Consider the following 14,988-nt stretch of genomic DNA (forward strand, 5'->3'; position numbering starts at 1 on the left):
CATCCCCTCACTCTCAATCTAAAGGTGTCCTCAGGTCTAAAATGAGTGTCTTGTAGACAGCAAATAGATGGGTCTTGTTTTTTTATCCATTCTGATACCCTATGTCTTTTGGTTGTCCATTTCTGTTTAATATTATAGCTAGCCACAGATGTCAAAAAATTATTGAGTTACCTGTCTATAGAGAACAACTCTTTATTTATAGCATAAATTGGCAGAAATATTAGATTGTAATAGTACATAAATACTTTTCCATAGTGTAAGGGCACAATAAAAGCTTTTATTAAGATTTAGGGAACTCAATATAAATATATAAGCATGGAAATGTCACAAATTCAGAAATTACGAAGGTGAACTGAGGATAACTTTTTTCACTTCAAATTATGGCCTTGCTTGACAAGCTCATGACAAATTAATCTTTTGCTTCAGAAACTCCAGGTTTTTCAAATTATCATATCACTAAAGAATATTATACCACCAGGATAACTGCAAAACAGAAGTCATTTCATATTTTTACAGTCTCTCTGACAAAGAGAGAGAGAGAGAGAGAGAGAGAGAGAGAGAGAGAGAGAGAGATAGTTCCCCCCTAATCACAAAGACAAGGGAATTTCTAAAGATATGACAGGTATCATTCACTAATCACAATACACCTTCATCTTTTGAAAGACTGAGTCCTTATAATCCATAGAAATTACCAAGATGTGTAATATGGCTTTCATTCAGATTTATCACAGCTATAAAGAAAAATATTACTAAAGATTTTGATAACCTATCTTCCAGCACAGTGGTAAGAGAAGATGCCTTTAAAGGATTTCTCTTAAAAAATGAAGCAATGAATAATATCAAAAGATTGAACAATTATCTTCTGTAATCTCTCTTTCAAGTAGAAAGGAAATAAAGTTGATAGTAATGATAAGATAATGTATTTGCTTTTAATTATTGACATGTTGTTTCTAGTCCTTCAGGATCAACTGTATTATTAATGATGACTACCCTAAAAGGAAACTAAGTGTTCAGACCAAAAAATAGTAGAATGTATTTTTGTTGTACACAAAATATACGAAAATATAAAACTACGGTCTTTTCTGTTTTCTCAAAAGGTTTCATTTTAGCAACAAAATGAATATGTGCCCAGAATGACCCTCCATCTGAAAACAACAAAAATAATTCATCAAATATTTTCAGTGCCTCTTATGCTCTGGCAAAAGGTGAGGAATAGTTTGGCTAGGTATTAAAAAAATATGGTTTCTTTGTATAGAATTGTTGAATCACTATATTGTCCAAATGAAATTAATATAGCACTGTATGTTAACTATACTGGAATTAAAATATTAAAAACTTAAAAAACATATGGCTTCCCAGAAAGTTAAGTAGAACACTGAAGCTTTCATCTTGATAATACCAAATTGGGTGGAATTAAGCATTACTTTTTACATATTTAAAGGGCACAGAGAACAGAAGACAAAGCCCAGGGCCTCGTCAGGTGTGGAATTAAACAAAACGTCCTTATACAAATCTTGAATCCCCAATTTCTGAGGTCATTTAAGAGTAATCTAAAAATAAATCTGTCTTTTCAATAATCAAAAGGAATATATTGCCTGTCTTGGAGCTGAATGATGATGGAAAAATAGAAGAAAATACAGACGGGGGGGGTGGGGAAACACCTTATGTATAAAGAAGGAGGGATAAAAATTATAAGAATTATTGGAGCCTTGGAGCTGAATGATGATGGAAAAATAGAGGAAAATATAGAGGGGGGAAGCACCTTATGTATAAAGAAGGAGGGATAAGAAGAGATAAGAGCTTCCCTTCAGAAACCATGCAGTAAGAAGAAAGTGATTTAAAATACTAAAGTGCTAGGGGCGCCTGGGTGGCTCAGTGGGCTCAGGTCATGATCTTGCAGTCTGTTAAGTTCGAGCCCTGTGTTGGGCTCTGTGCTGACACCTCAGAGCCTGGACCCTGCTTCGGATTCTGTGTCTCCCTCTCTCTCTGCCCCTCTCCCGCTAGTGCTCTATCTCTCTCTCTCTGTCAAAAATAAAGAAAACATTTTTTAAAAATGTTTTAAATACTAAAGTGCTAAAAGAAATAAATCATCAACCCAGGATTCTGTGCCCAGTGAAATGATTATTCAAAAGTGAAAGAGTAGGGGCACCTGGCTGGCTCACTTGGTAGAATGTGCAACTCTTGATCTCAGGGTTGTGAGTTCGAGCCCAATGTTGTGTGCAAAGATTACTTAAAAATAAAATCTCTTTTAAAAAAGCAAAAGAGTGGGGCACCTGGGTGGCTCAGTCAGTTAAGTGTCTGACTTTGGCTCAGGTCATGATCTCGCAGTTCGTGAGTTCGAGCCCCACGTCGGGCTCTGTGCTGACAGCTCAGAACCTGGAGCCTGCTTTGGATTCTGTGTCTCCCTCTCTCTCTGCACCTCCCCCACTCATGCTCTGTCTCTCAAAAGTAAATAAATAAACAGTTGGAAAAAAAAGAAGCAGCAGAGCGCCTGGGTGGCTCAGTAGGTTGAGCATCTGACTTCAGCTCAGGTCATGATCTCACGGTCTGTGAGTTTGAGTCCCACGTCGGGCTCTCTGCTGACAGCTCAGAGCCTGGAGCCTGCTTCAGATTCTGTGTTTTCCCCTCTCTCTGTCTCTCCTCCATTCACACTCTGTCTATCTTTCTCTCAAAAATAAATAAACATTAAAAATTTTTTTTAAAGTGAAAGAGTAATACATTCTCAGACAAAAATTGAGGGAATTTGTTGCTACTAGATCTGCCTTGGAGAAATGATTTTAAAAGTTCTTCAGGAAGAACAAAAATGATATAAATTGGAAACTCAGATCTACGTGAAGAAAGGAAAAACATTAGAGCAGCATTAGGAATAAAGGTAAAATAAAACTTTTTATTTCTCTTATGGTTAATCAATCTAACAAGTAACACTTTGTTCAAAATATTAGCAACAATATACTCAGTTATATAGCTTATAGATAAATGAAATGAATGATAACAATGCTATGAGGGACAGGAAGGAGAAAATGGGAATACTTTGTTATAAGGTATTTGTACTCTGCATGTAGTAGTAGACTATTATTTGAAAGTAGACTTGAATTAGTTGTAAATGTATTTTGCAAAAGAATGGACAACCACTAAAAAGTAAAAGAGAAATGCAATTGATATGCTAAGAACAGAGAAAAATGAAATCAGTCAAAATACTCAAAACCAGAGAAGACAGAAAAAGAGTGGAAGACCAAAAAAAATAACAAAGAACAAGGGCAAGTAATAGAAAACAATAACAAATGTGGTTGATGCAAATTCAACTATAATGATAATCACTGTTAATCAATAGATTAAATACACCAGTTAAAGACAGAAATTGTCAAAATGGATCAAAAAACAAGACCCAACTATATTGTCGACAAAAAGACACTTTAAATGTGAAGACATATATAGATTAAAAGTAAAGGGACAGAGAAAGATACAGCATGCTAAAAGTAAACAAAAGAAAGTCAGAGTAGCAGTAGTAACAAAAGAAAGTCAGACAAAGCAGACTTCAGAGCAAGGAAAATTATTAGAGATAAAGAAGGGCATTACATAATGATAAAAGTTCAACTCTCCAGGAAGAGATAGCAATCCTTAATGTGTGTGCAACTAACAACAGTGTCTAAATATGTAAGGCAAAAACTGATAGAAATTCAAGGAGAAATCGATGAATCCACTAGTATAGCTGGACCACCAACTACTTGGCCCCTCTGGCCAAAGTCATCCATGACAACTTTAGCATCATGGAGGGACTCATGACCACAGTCTATGCTATCACTACCACCCAAAAGGTTGTGGATGGCCACTCTGGAAAGCTGTGTGTGATGACTGATGGGCTGCCCACAACATTATCCCTGCTTCTACTGGTGCTGTCAAGGCTGTGAGCAAGGTTATTTCTGAGCTGAATCGGAAGCTTACTGGTATGGCCTTACATGTCCCCATCCCCAGTGTGTCAGTCATAGATCCAACCTGCTGCCTGGAGAAAGCTGCCAAATACAATTACATAAAAAATATGGTGAAGCAGGCACCAGAGGCCCCCCTCGAGGGCATCCTAGGCTACAATGAGGACCAAGTTGCCTCCTGTGACTTTAACAGTGACACCCACTCTTACACCTCTGATGCTAGGGCTGGTATTGCTCTCAATGACCTCTTAGTCTAGCTCATTTCCTGGTACTACGGTGAATTTGGCTACAGTAACCAGGTGATGGACCTTATGGTCCACATGGCCTCCAAGGAGTAAGAGCCCCCTGAAATACCAGCCCCAGTGAGAGCATAAGAGGAAGAGAGAATCTCTCAGCTACTGAAGAGTCTTTGCCCCAACTCATCCCTCAACACACTGAGAATCCCCAACCTCAATAAAGTTTCAATCCCAGAACTCCTGTAGAAAGGGAGAAACTTAGGGAGCCCAACTTTGTCATGTACTATCAATAAAGTGCACTGTACCCAGCCAAAAAAAGAAAAAGCATTTGATAAAATCCAACACGATTCATTATAGAAACTCTTAGCAAAGTATGAGTCAAGAGGAACTTCCTTGGCATGAAAAAGAACATCTACCAACAACCAATAGATGACATCTTCTCTAATGGTAAGAAACTAGATGGTTTTCCCCTAAAATCAGAAACAAAGTCAGGCTGCCCATCTCACCATTCAACATCATTCCTATTCAACATCATACTGAAAGTACTAGATAATGCAATATGGCAAGAAAAGGAATACAGGTCGGGAAGGAAGAAATAAAACTGTCTTTGTTCACAGATGATATGATTGTGTTGAAAACCCCAAAGAATCAACCAAAAGGCTCCTGACCAAGAAGCAACTATAGCAAGGTTACAAGGATAAAACACAAAAGGCACAAATTGGAATTTGAAATTAAAAACAATAATGGGGATCCTGGATGGCTCAGTTAGAAGAGCATGCAACTCCTGATCTCAGCGTCATGAGTTCAAGCCCCATGTTGCATGTAGAACTTGCTTAAAAAAAAAACAACAATACCATTGTTGTATATGGTATCATGCACTTTAAAATATGTGAAGATGATATATCCCATGTTAAGTATCCTTAACAAAACAAAACAAAATGCAAAAGAACACAATGAAATGTTTGGAGGTAATGGTTATGCTTATCACCCTGGTTGTGGTGATAAGTATCACAAATATATTTATATGCCCAAACTCATTAGACATATACATTTAATATGTGCAATTTTTTGTAGTAAACCTCATTAAACCTAAAAAAGTGTTTTAAACACAATGCATTTAGCACCAAGAAAATGAAATACTTAGGTATAAATCTAACAAAATATGTGCAAGGTATAAATCTAACAAAATATGTGCAAGATTTATATGAGGAAAGCTATAAAACTCCGATGGAAAAAATCAAAGAATATCTAAATAGAAAGATATTCTATACACAGACATAGGAAGAAACAATATTATCAAGATATCAGTTCTCTCCAACTTGATCTATAGATTGGATCTATATATATATAATCCCAGTGAAAATCCCATCAGTTATTTTATGTGTATCAAAAAAACTAATCCTAAAGTTTATATGAAAATGTAAAAGTTAGGCACCTGAGTGGCTCAGTTGGTTGGGTTCTGACTCTTGGTTTTGGCTCAGGTCATGATCTCACAAACTGTGAGATAGAGCCCCACATCAGGCTCCATGCTGTCAGCATGGGATTCTCTCTCTCTCTGCCCCTCCCCTGCTTGTGTGTGTGCATGCACATGTGCTCTCTCAAAGAGAACAAAATATTGAAAGAGAACAAAGTCAGAGGGCTGACACTATCTGGCTTCAAGACTTACTATAAAGCTACTTTAATCAAGACAGTGTAATATTGGTGAAAACAATAGACAAATAGATCAATGGAATAAAGAGATCAGAAATAGACCCACACAACTATAGTCAACTGATCTTTGATAAAGGAGCTAAGACAATCAGTGTAAAAAAGATAATCTTTTCAAGAAATAGTGCTGGAACAACTAGACATTCACATGCAAAAGTATTCATGTAGATGCAGACTTTAAGCCTTTCACAAAAATTAACCCCAAATGGATCATAAGCCTAAAAGTAAAATGCAAAACTATGGAACTCCTAGAAGATAACAAGAGAAAATCTATGTGGCTTTTGGTTTGTCAATAACTTCATAGAACACAATACCAAAAGCACAATCCATAAAACAAAAAATTAATAAGTTAGACTTCATTACAATTAAAAACTTCTGCTCTACAGTAGTTGCTGTTAACAGATAAGCCACAGACCGGGAGAAAATCTCTGTAAAACATATCAGATAAAGAACAGGTATCCGAAATATATAAAGAACTCTTAAAATTTAACAGCATGAAAAAAATAGAATTTTAAGATGGGCAAAATATCTGATGAGATACCTCACCAAAGAAGATATACAGATGGCAGGAAGCCTATGAAAAGATGCTCAAAGTCATATATCATTAGAGAAATGCAAATTAGAACCCTGAGATACCACTACACACCCATTAAAATGACCAAAATCCACAACACTGTCAATAATAAATGCTAGAGAGGATGTGGAGCAATAGGAACTCTCTTTCATTGTTAGTGGGAATGTAAAGTGGTACAGCTGCTTTGGAAGATAGTTTGACAGTTTCTTACAAAACCAGACATAATTTTACCATATTTTCCAGCAACTGTGCTCCTTTGTATTTTACCCAAATTGGTTGAAAACTTATTTCTCTACCAAAACCTGCACACAGGGGTGCCTGGCTGGCTCAGTCTGTAGAGCATGCAACTCTTGATCTCAGGGTTGTAAGTTTGAGTCCCACATTGGATGAAGAGATTATTTTTAAAAAATAAAATCTTAAAAAAAAAAAACCTGTATACAAGTGTTTATAGAAGATGTATTCACAATTGCCAAAATTGGAAACAATAGGTGAATGAATAAACAAAGCATCCATACAATGGAATGTTATTCAGTGATAAAAAGAAATGAAGTATCATGACATGAAAAGACATGGAAGAACCCTAAATGCATACTGCTAACTGAAAGAAGCCAACCTGAAAGGCTATACATTGTGTGATTCCACCTATATGACATTTTGGAAAAGAAAATTATTGAGAGAGTGAAAAAATCAGTGATTGCCAGGAATTTGGAGGGGATGGGCAGATGAATAGTTGGAGCACAGGAGACTTTCAGGGCAGTGAACTTTCTGTATGATACTATTAATAATTGATATATGTTAATATACATTTATCAAAACCTGTAGAATTTACAACACAGAAACTGAACCTTAATGTCAACTATGGACCTCGCAATCCAAGATGTTAAAGATAAAGGAAACTGCAGGGAAATGAGGAGCATATGGGAACTCTCTACACCTTTGGCTAAAACTTTTTCTGTAAACCTAAAATTGCTTAAAAGGTCTATTAATTATAATTTTAAGAAAAGAATGAAGATCTCTTAACATTAGTTCCAGGACATACTGTTAAGTAGATGGAAAAAGCAAAGTGTAAAAGTGTATTGTAAATTATATTTTGTGTAAGAAAGAAGGATAAATATAAATATAAATATAAAAGAAGGATGTATATATCATATATATATATATGTGTATATATATATATATATATATATATATATGCAAAAGGAAGCATAGAGCGTAGAAAGCAGAAATAATGAGATTTGTACTATGGCCAAGTGGTGGTGCAGGATAGAAAGGATAGGGGATGGAAAAGGAATTGAGGATGGAGGTAATTACACTTTTCTGAGTATTCTTTTCTCTATGGTTCTGACTTTGGGAACCATATCAATGTTTCACATACTAAAAAAAAAAAAACCTCAAAAAGGATGGGGTGGGGGCACCTGGGTGGTTCAGCCAATTAAGCATCGGACTTGGGCTCAGGTCACGATCTGGTGATCTGTGAGTTCAAGCCCAGCGTTGGGCTCTGTGCTGAAGCTGGGAACCTGGAGCCTGCTTCAGATTCTGTGTCCCCCTCTCTCTGCCCCTCCCCCACTTGTGCTCTGTCTCACTCTGTCTCTCAAAAATAAACATTAAAAAAAAGGATGGGGAAAAACAGAAAATAAAATGAAAATAGAAACAAATGAACCTAACTTATAACAAAGCTGAAGGAAGGGGCAGAATAAACTCAAATAATGTTTGAACATAGTGTTTTGAATACATGTCCTCAAACTAAAAACAATGACAACAATAGCAACAACAACAAAACCTGAAAACAAATAGTGAATATAAGTTATGGGCTTTTTTTTTTTTCACAGTGAAATGGGTTAGTAATCGTAAAACTGCTTCCTCTGCATTCTAGGATTGAGCAAATGAGTAATTATATTATGGATAATGGGAGCCAGATATCTCACTGTTGGAAAAAGGAGTTTCAACCGTGAAAAGTGGGAAAGCTAGAATCAGCTCTGTGGTGTTGGACTAGAATTAAAGGTTTCAGTGTGAAGTCTTGGATTTTCACACACACACACACACATATAATTTATATACACATACATATAATTAATTTATATGTACAATACATGCATATATATTTCATTTCTTATCACCATATATTATAACATTATAAATTGAAATAAAAAATTTGCATCTTACATACTTTGTACTTCTATATATATAGTAGCTTGGCCTATATACATACAGAGGACCTGGAAGCAAAGACACCTGCAGTAGCAATGAACACACATAGTAACACAGAACTCCTTGAAGAAATGGCTCATTCCAGAGCAGGGGCTGGGTAATTAAAAAATGATTTTGGAGTATCTTGTAAAGTCAGAAAGCAAGGAAGTGCTCAAATAATAATAAGCACATGGCAAAGGGATATAAGCGTCTGATAAAAGGACTTTCACTAGCCAAATCTAAGATTGTTGAAATATCAAAATACATAATGAGAGTGATAAATTATAACCTGTCAAATAAAATGAGAATACATGAATGCATACTACTATAAGTAAATAAATACATAAAGAGCAAAATATATTTTTTACATTAGAGTGCCAATTAATTAATGTAGAAGGAATTATGCAGTTAAAAATCAAAATTTGGAAGCCAAACTATCATGGTAATAATTGGCCTAAGTAAGAATTTCCTGGGGATACTAAAACAAGTGGGTGAAAGTTTAAGGAGTAGGATATTTACATAATTTCAAAATCTCTCTCTCTAACATATTTGTTACTTACAAATTGAAAAATGGGAAGCTAGGGGCACTTAGGTGGCTCAGCCAGTTAAGCGTCCGACTTCAGCTCAGGTCATGATCTCACAGCTCATGAGTTTGAGCCCCACATTGGGCTCTGTGCTGACAGCTTAGAGCCCGAATCCTGCTTTGGATTCTGTTTCCCTCTTTCTCTGCCCCTCCCCTACACGCATTCTGTGTCTGTCTGTCTGTCTGTCTCCCTCTCTCTCAAAAATAAGTAAACATTAAAAAAATTAAATTGAAAAATGGGAAACTTATAGTGGAGAAACTTGGTAGATTCTACCTTATCCAATAAATCAAAATTAATATCAACAGAAATGGACAAACCAGCATTGTTGACTCCTCACCTTAGAAGGACACAATATTAATTCTGTGGTACTCCTGCCAAAACATGTAGCCTGAATCTAGTCATGGAAAAACAAATAAACATATTTTGACAGTATTCTACAAAAATAACTAGCTTAAACTCTTCAAAAGTATCAAGGACATTAAAGACAAAGAAAGAATAAGGAACTATTCTAGATTAAAGGAGGCTAAAGAGACATCACAAATAAATGTGATGTGTGATCCTGAGTTGGAACCTGGACCGGAAAACAAAAATCTTTTTCTATAAATGACATTATTAGCATAAATGGCAAAATTTGAAACAGGTTTGTAGATTAGATTACGGAATGAGCCAATGTTAATTTCCTAATTTTTATATTTGCTGTGTGGTAATGTATGAAAATACACACAAATATTTAAGGATAAATAGTCATTATATCTACAGTGTACTTCCAAACAGCTCCAAATATATATTTCTTAAGAAGTTCACAAAATAACAGCAAAATAAGCCCAGATAAGATAGCAAGAAATAATAATGAATAAAAGCATAAGTTAATGAAATAGACAAAAGCAAACAATAGAGAATGAATGAAGACAAAAGACGATTCTTTGAAAAGACCAATAGAACTAATGAAATTACTGTCAAGATTGAACAAGGAAAAATAAGATAAAAGACAGAAATAAACAATATTAGGAATGAAATGGGGTACCTAATTATAGATATCACAGAAACAAAACAAATATAAAATATATAATAAAATTATGCCAATAAATTGTATCAATCTGTATAAACCATAGATAGATATATCTTACCAAAACTGATATATATATATGTATATCTATATCTATATCTATCTATCTATCTATCTATATATATAGATATATATATATCTATATATATATGTTGCAAAAATTGAACTGGAAAGAAAAGAAATAGAAAAACTGAATGGTTTTATAACCTTTAGGTAAATGAGTAATTATTCAAAAATATATATACAAAAATTCTAGTTCCACAAGGTTTATCAGTGAACAATAATTCACATTCAAAGAACAAAGAATTCCAATCTCACATAAACCAGGCAAAGTCAATCTCATTCATGAACCAAGACACAAAAATCATTTTTAAAAATTACCAAATCAAATCTGGAAATGTGTAAAAATAGCATATCATGGAAAAAAGGTATTTATTCAAAGAATTAACAACTTACTATTTTTATACCAAATACAGTAATACCTCCTTATCTGCAGTTTCACTCTCTGTACTTTCAGTTCTCCGTGGTCAACCACTTTTCAGAAGCATATGTATCGTCAGAAGGTCATTGTTTGCCTAACATTACACCACAATGGCTACAGAATTCATCTCACTTCACCTCATCACATAGGCATTTTATCATCTCACATTGTCACAAGAATAAAGATGAGTCCAGTACAATAAGAAATTTGGAAAAAGACCACATTCATATAACTTTTATTAGAATCCATTGTTATTAATTATTATTATTAATCTCTTACTGTGCCTGATTTATAAATTCAACTTTATTGTAAGCAAATATGTATAGGAAAAACATAGTATACATAGGATTTCGTACTGTCCACAGTTTCAGGCATCCACTGCTGGTCTTGGAATGTAACCCCTTGAGATAAGGGGGAACTACTGTAATGTATTCACCACATCAAAGATTTAAAAAGAGAAACCAAGTGATCACCTCAATGGATGTAACGAGAACTTGATAAAATTCAACATCCATTTGTAAGAAAATTTCTTAGAAAATTAAAAGTAGGAGAAAGCTTCTTCACCTGATAAAGGGTACCTGCAAAAAGATGATGCTAGTTCATAAAAAAATGAAGACATCCCTTTTAAAATCATAAACAAGATAAAAACTGCCCAGCATTACCATTTCTATTTGCCATTGTACTGAAGAACCTAGCCTGAATAAATAGGCAAAGAATAATAATAATTAAATAAAATGCATAAGGATTGAAAAAGAAGAGACAAACCTGTCATTATTCACAGATAATATACTATACCAAGAATATGCAAAAGAAGTTATAGATAGATCATTAAGATAAAGAATATAGCTGAGCAAGGTAGCTGAACACAAAATCTATACAAATTAATTGTATTCCTATAACTGGAAACAAACAATTGAAAAACAACTTTATTTTTAATTTTTATTTTGTTAGTATTCTCTACACCCAACATGGGGCTTGAACTCACAACTGTGAGATCAAGAGTCATATGCTCAGGGGCGCCTGGGTGGCTCAGTCATTTAAGAATCTGACACCATCTCAGCTTAGGTCTTGATCTCAGGGTCATGAGTTCAAGCCCCATGCTGGGCATGGAGACTATTTAATAAAAAGAGTCGTATGCTCTACTGACTGAGCCACCCAGGCACCCCTGTGTCCATCAACTGATGAAAAATGTTTTTAAATGCTATTTCTAATTTATATAACAAAAGTTTCAAATAGGTGGGATCACATTTCATAAAAGATGTATAAAAGCTTTAAGATGAAAACTACAAAGCATTACTGAGAATAGACATAGATGAATTGAGTTATATGATGTTCATGAATTGGAATTCTCAACGTTGTTAAGGTATCAATTCTCCTCAAATTGAACTATGAATACATTTTAATCCAAATAAAACATCCAGGAAGATTTTTTTGTGGAAATTGATAAGCTAATTTTAAAATTTGTATAAAAATGCAAAGGTTCTAGTATAACTGAGACAATCTTGAAGAAGAACAAAGTTGGAGGATTTATACTACTAGTTTTCAAGGTTTACAATAAAACTACAATAATTAAGACAGTGGTATTGGCAGGAAGATAGACAAAGTCAATGAAAGAGAATAGAATCCAGAAATAGACTACCTTGATGACTATCTCACACCATAGAAAAAAAATTTATTCAAAAAGGATTGTATTTCTAAATATAAAATGTAACAAAAAAGCTTTAGAAGAACACATAAAGGAATACCTTCATGACATTTAGACAAAAATTTATCTTTTCAAATTTTTTAATGAGACAGAGAGTGTGGGAGAGAGGCAGAGGGAGAGAGAGAAAGAAAGAATCTTAAACAAGCTCCATTCTCAGCACAGAATCTGATGCAGGGCTCAAGCCCATGATCCTGGGATCATGACCTGAGCCAAAATCAAGAGTCGGACCCTCAACTGACTAAGCCACCCAAGCACCCCAAAAAAATTTTAAATAGGACACAAAACACACTAATAATTACAGAATTATGAACCTGATTTTCTTGATACCAAAAACTGTCTTGTTTGCCAAAAAGCTATTATTAAAATCAACAAAAAATAAAAACATTTGTGCATGAAAGGATACCATAAAGAAAGTGAAAAGACAATCCACAGAATTGAAAAAATTACCAATGGAATGGGAGAAGATATTTGCAAATGATATATTGGATAAAGAGTTAGTATCCAAAATCTATAAAGAACATACCACACTAAACACCCAAAAAACAAATAATCTAGTGAAGAAATGAGCAGAAGACAATAATAGACACCTTTCCAAAGAAGACATCCAGATGGCTAACAGACACATGAAAAGATGCTCAAATCACTCATCACCAGAGAAATACAAATCAAAACCACAATGAGATGCCTCCTCACACCAGTAAGAGTGGCTAAAATTAACAACTCAGGAAACAATGGATGTTGGTGAGATGCAGAGAAAGAGGACCACTTTTGCACTATTGGTGGAAATGCAAACTGGTGCAGCCACTCTGGAGAACAGTATGGAGGTTCCTGAAATAAAAAATAAAAATAGAACTACCTTAAGACCCAGAAATTGCACTACTAGCTATTTATCCAAAGGATACAAAAATCCTGACTCAAAGGGGCACATGCACCCTAATGTTTATAGCAGCACTATCAACAAGAGCCAAGTTATGGAAAGAGCCCAAATGTCCATCCACTGATGGATGTACATACATACAATGGAATACTACTCAGCAATGAAAAAGAATGAACTCTTGCCATTTGCAACAACATGGATGGAACTAGAAGGTATTATGCTAAGCGAAATAAACCAGTCAGAGAAAGACAAATATTATATGATTTCACTCCTATGTGGAATTTGAGAAACACAACAGATGAACATAGGGGAAGGGAAAGAAGAATAAGATAAAAACAGATATGGAGACAAACCATAAAAGACCCTTTTTTAAATTTTTTTTTTAACATTTATTTATTTTTGAGAGACAGAGAGAGATAGGGTATGAACAGGGGAGGGGCAGAGAGAGAAGGAGACACATAATCTGAAGCAGACTCCAGGCTCCGAGCTGTCTGCACAAAGCCTGACGTGGGGCTCGAACTCACAAACCACGGGATCATGACCTAGCAGAAGTCGGACACTTAACCGAATGAACCACCCAGGTGCCTCATAAGAGACTATTAAATACAGAGAACAAACTGAGGGGTGCTGGAGGGGAGGTGGGTGGGGGGATGGGTTAAGGGTGATGGGCATTAAGGAGGGCACTTCTTGGGATGAGCACTGGGTATCACATGTAAGAGATGAATTACTGGTTTCTACTCCTGAAACCAATACTAAAAGAATACATACGAGGGGCGCCTGGGTGGCTCAGTTGGTTAAACATCCGACTTCAGCTCAGGTCATGATCTCACGGTCTGTGAGTTTGAGCCCCACGCCGGGCTCTGTGCTGACAGCTCAGAGCCTGGAGCCTGGTTCAGATTCTGGGTCTCCCTCAATCTCTGCCCCTCTCCTGCTCATGCTCTGTCTCTCTCTGTCTCAAAACTAAATAAAGCATTAAAAAAATTTTAAAAAGAACACATATGAATGGCCAGTAAGCACATGAAAAGATTCTCAACATCATTAGCTATCAGAGATCTGCAAATCAAAACCACAAGATACCATTTCACACCCACAAGGATGGCTATCATCAAAAAAAAAAATACTGGACAATAACAAGTGCTAGTGAGGATATAGAGAAACTGGAACACACATGTACTGTTAACAGAGATGTAAAATGAGGCAGCCATTTAGAAAATGGTGTGGCAATTCCTCAAACAGTCGAACATAGAGTTAAATTATGACCTAGCAATTTCACTTCTAGATAGATTCCCAAGAAAAACTAGAACATATGTCCATGCAAAATCATGTACTGTGAGTGTTCATAACAGTGTTATTCATAATAGTAAAAACATAAAAACACCCTAAATGTTCATCAACAGATGAATGTATAACAAAAGTGGTATATCAATACAAGGGAATTTATTCAATCATAATAAGGAATGAAGTACTGATACCTACTATATGGATGGCACTTGAAAACATTATTCTATGTGAAAAGAGCCAGTCACAAAAGACCACAAATTATAGGATTCCATTTATATGAAATTTCCAGAATAGGAAAACTTGTAGAGACAGAAGGCAGATTAGTTGTCAGAGGCTGGGGGTACTGGGCTACAGTGAAAAGTGA

General features: G+C 35.2%; 1 pseudogene; it reads left to right on the top strand.

Moving 5' to 3' along the window:
• The first annotated feature begins 3,704 nt into the window (after positions 1–3,704).
• Positions 3,705–4,289, top strand: LOC121024196 (glyceraldehyde-3-phosphate dehydrogenase-like; annotated as a pseudogene).
• Positions 4,290–14,988: the final 10,699 nt, after the last annotated feature.

The sequence above is a fragment of the Herpailurus yagouaroundi genome, unplaced genomic scaffold, assembly GCF_014898765.1.
Source record: "Herpailurus yagouaroundi ecotype Mexico unplaced genomic scaffold, PumYag 61059, whole genome shotgun sequence".
Taxonomy (NCBI): domain Eukaryota; kingdom Metazoa; phylum Chordata; class Mammalia; order Carnivora; family Felidae; genus Herpailurus; species Herpailurus yagouaroundi.